At 37.5% G+C, this 4,626-nt stretch overlaps 1 protein-coding gene across 1 annotated transcript in view; it reads right to left on the bottom strand.

Annotated features, from left to right (window-relative positions):
• lrsam1 (leucine rich repeat and sterile alpha motif containing 1) overlaps window positions 1–4,010 on the bottom strand; it is a 29,214-nt gene extending 25,204 nt beyond the window's left edge. Inside the window, exon 1 of the mRNA XM_050053001.1 lies at window positions 3,705–4,010. The gene's annotated coding sequence lies outside the window, so the exon portion shown is untranslated. The remainder of the gene's footprint in view (window positions 1–3,704) is intronic.
• Window positions 4,011–4,626: the final 616 nt, after the last annotated feature.

Consider the following 4,626-nt stretch of genomic DNA (forward strand, 5'->3'; position numbering starts at 1 on the left):
TTCCCCGTTAAAGGGTTTTTTTGGGGAGTTTTTCCTTATCCGCTGTGAGGGTCATAAGGACAGAGGGATGTCGTATGCTGTAAAGCCCTGTGAGGCAAATTGTGATTTGTGATATTGGGCTTTATAAATAAAATTGATTGATTGATTGATTGAAATGGCATGCATTGAATTCAACCTTTCCTGATACTAACTGCATTGTTTCCTTCTAGATAAACCCACATTTGACAGCTAATTGAGGACTTTGAATATCAGTACTAGAGACATTTCATGAACACAGACAAAATTTGGAACTATGGTGTTGTCAAATATCTGCAGAAAAAGGACATTCATGCTGACATGGTTGCTACATAAGGGGATGATGCTCCAGCTTTATCAACTGAGCAAAAGTGGGCTGCTGAATTCAAGAGGGGTAAGGAGAGCCTTGAAGATGGCCCAAAGTCCAGCCGTCCTGCCACAGCCACCACCAAAGAAAACATTGATTGTGTTCACCACAAGGTTATGGATGACAGATGTTTGACTGTTAATCAGATAGCTTATGCTGTAAGCATCTCCCATGAAAGAGTAGAGAACATTCTGTACAACGAACTTGGCATGTCAAAGTTTTCCACTTGGTGGGTGCCACAGTTTTTTACCCATGATATTTTCTGTTTCTGATGATGAGGTCAAATTTGTTGTTGAGGACTTTTTTGACCATCAGGGTGAGAGCTTCTATACCAAGGGGAACCAAGCACCGCAACACCGACGGAAGAAGTGTGTAGACCGCATGGGAGACTATGTTGAAAAATAAACCACATTTGGTCAAATTCAACCATTGCATCATGGTCAACCTACAAACTTTTCAGCCCACCCTTGTAATGTCACCTCTCCTAATATATGTTTGAGGAGATCTACAAGATTTAAAAATGTGATGTTTGCCAAGACTGACTGCAGTCAGCTTTCCACGCACATGAGCTACTTATTACAAGATAGATATTACAAGAGATTGCAGCAAGCAGCAGACAACCAGTCCTTGTTGATTTAGAAACCTTTCAGTGATGTCACATTTCAAGGGTGACCCTATGCGCAGGAGCTGTTATCGCCCAGGTACTTTAGACACTTAACTCCCCTTATCTTAGTAATGATAAGAAAAAAGTGAGAAGAATGTGTGAGGAAACTGGAAATAGATAATAACACACCCAGGACCAGGACATGTGAAAATGAGCAATTGTAAAATGGGATTAAATAAATAACACAAAAGGAAAGGTTATATTGAATATTTTAATCTTAAATAAACTATGATTATTCAACCTATTTCAGTTACTTGTTCATCTTTTAATTTTTACTTTAAATTTATCAGAATGTGACATTTATTTATTTTTTGGTAAATTAATATTTATTGATTTTAAACATTTAACAAGTTACACAAATACATAAGAACCCCCTGCCCCACATTTGGTATTATAGCCTATATGAAGTAATAATAATTTTCAATTAATAATCATAAAAAACAACATACATAAAAAGAAATAAATAACATTATTATTATTATCATTATTATTATCAATAATGCAGTCAAACAAAATATATCATTTGAGCACACATTTAGGACTGGGTACAGCACGCTATCCTCACATTGGTTTGCATCCTTTATCTAAGCCTTACATTTCCAAAGCATCTTCAATGTCACCTTTTTTTTTTTTTTTTTTACCAATTCTAAAAACATTTCCCAAATATCAATAAACTCAGAAGCCCTATTTCTCATTATATAGGTGAGTTTTTCAAGAGCCCAACTAGCTGTTAAATCTTTCAACCAATGGACAAGACAGGGGCAACTCACATTCTTCCAACAGAGTGCAACTGAGCTCCTTGCCTGTAGCAAACATAATTCAATCATTGTTTTCTCTTTCCTAGGCAGGATAAAACTGTCTGGAAAGATGCCTAACAAGCAGCCTAGGACTTAAAGGTATTGGGGATGAGGTCATCCAAGACACAAACTGCCACACCGGCCTCCAGGAATTTTTTTTATCTGAACACACTCCCATAAGCAGTGAGTCAAGGTCCTTTGATGTATATTGTACTTATAGCATTGGTCAGCAATATTCTGATCAAATTTGTTCAGTTTCAGCTGTGTGATGTATGTTCTCATTACCCAATTATATTGTAGTAATCTCAGTCAAGTATTGATAGTTTGAGTTTGAGCTATATATATATATTGTATCCCATTAACTCTCTAACATGTCCTCTTGTAAGTCTTGAATCCATTCCATTCTCTTACTTTCAGTGTTGTCCTTATGGAAATCAACCAACAGACTGTATAAATTAGTAGCCTGACCTTTTCAAAAGCAATTCCGTGTAGAAAATGCTTCTAATGTGGACACTGATGGTTTTTGCAAAGAATTCCTTAAGCATGATAAAACATAGCTTCTAAGTTGTGAACACTTGAAAAATGGTCCTGTGGCAAGTCATATTTCAACCTCAACTCATCAAATGACAATTAATTGTTGTCCTTATGAAGATCCTGTCATTCCATAAGCCCTTACCTGACCATATTTTAAAGCCCATGTCATTTTTTAGCCAGGGTTCATTGCCCCGTATTGATGAAAAACATGGAAGTGAGGGGGAGTAACACAAATATTTCTGTACTTCAAGCCAAACAATAATGTTTTTTATGTTTGTTTGTTTGTTTGTTTGTTTGTTTGTTTTGACTAAAGGATTAACTGTAATTTTCTGTTATTTCTTAAGGGGAGCTGAGTATAAAAGGCTACCCAGAGCTAAACCTTCTGCAGATAACAATTCAGTTTGTAACTAAGGAAAATCAACCTCTTTGGAAAACCAAGACATTGCCAAACGTAACAGGGCCGTCCTTTAGTACCACAGAAAATTTGGTATTTGTAACCCACTCCTGTCGTTAGGTAGATACAGAAATGTAAGGATATATGCCACGACCCCTTAATATTAAGGGGCCGTGCCTTGGCATCCTATTATTACAAATAAAATTTGAAAGCAGCTTTCTGATTTTTGGGAGAAAAAGGTGGTGGTGACAGGGGAATCGACTAGAAAATATATAAAAATCTAGGTAATTTGCTCATCGTAATTAAATGTATTCTGCCATTTATAGATAAACGCAAAGTAGGCCCTCCTGTCACATCATCAGGCACTTTAGCTAAGAGAGGGTTCAGTTAACTGAGCTAGAGGAGTTTATCGCTGGTGTTATCATATTCAGTGACATTCACAACAAATTTAGTAACGTTATTCCATACCAAACCATTTAGTATTCACTTCATTAGTTTAGATGTATAGATAACGTTATCTATTTGTATGTATCTGTTTAAGTAATACGGGCCCAGTGGGTGCGGATGTGGGCAAGGAGAGGGAGGATTATCGTAAATTACGTAGCTGACGTGAAGAGCGTAACTAGCACAAATACAGCCAAAAGGTTATCAACCAAGCTACATTTTGTACTATACGTTATAGGCTAACAACCCCTGTAAAGATACCCATGCCAACTAAGCAACCATATAAATATTAGCTCGCTGTGTGTAGTTAGTTAGCCTGCTTCACACCAATAAAAGCTTAATGTCAAGGCAGGTAACGTTAGCTTCCCATGGCAACCTGCCACTCTGGCAAATTTAGCAAACACAAGCTAACAAAGCTAGCACGTTAACAACAACCCACAAACTGGAACAACATGACGAAGTTAAACTAACGGAAGATTTCATACTCACAGGCTGTGTGGAGGTTGATTCACTACCCCTTACTCTTCTGAGTAGCCGGGGAAAGTAACGTTAAACGAGGAGTTTCGGTGTTTGGTAGCGTTGAACATTAACATTTAAGGTTAGTTGGTGAAGTCAGTGGTCGAGAGCAGAACGGTGAAACCGAAAGTATGTTCTCCGCTATTTCCCTAGTTCCTTAAGATACGATGTATACAGAAGTGTTTCCGATATGAGCCCTGTCCAGCTGATATCTCCTCCCCATACGAAGGTTGCCTATCGAAATCACAACAACTGCGGCTCATCTTCTTCTTTTAGTTAATAGCAGATTGCAACTAGCGTTAGCTATATGATGCACGACGCCCTCTGCAGGACGGAGTGTGTAGTATCATGACCTCAGAGCAGGGGTGGGACCAAGTCATTGTTTTGCAAGTCACAGGTTAAAAAAATAGTGCTGATACTGTACGTTCATAGCACATAGTACTATTAACCAGTACCACAACAGAATGAATGTTGTATGTTTTTGTCCTGTCTTGTTGTAATTTACTCATCTCATACTAATAAAAAATTCTAGAACTTTCTCTTCTTAAATTTGTAAGACATTTTCTGTAAGACTCTCCTCAATTTAAAGTAAAATATTGTAAGTTGTTGCATTTTCATTTCAAAGGGAAATAAATTAAAGATGTTGACTTGGACGAGGAAACATGACCGCATTTCACTGATCCTGGCTTCCTTACACTGGCTACCTGTTGCTTTTAGAATAGATTCTAAGGTGTTATTATTGACTTACTAAGCCCTGAGACACTTTGCTCCAAGTTACTTATCTGATCTGGTATTGCCCTATGTCCCTTGTTGCACCCTGCGATACTCACATGTATGGTTGCAACTGTTTGAGATTTTCACAATATGATAATCGTCTTAGAAAATATTGCGGTTT

This window comes from Epinephelus moara, chromosome 9 (assembly GCF_006386435.1).
Source record: "Epinephelus moara isolate mb chromosome 9, YSFRI_EMoa_1.0, whole genome shotgun sequence".
Lineage (NCBI taxonomy): Eukaryota > Metazoa > Chordata > Actinopteri > Perciformes > Serranidae > Epinephelus > Epinephelus moara.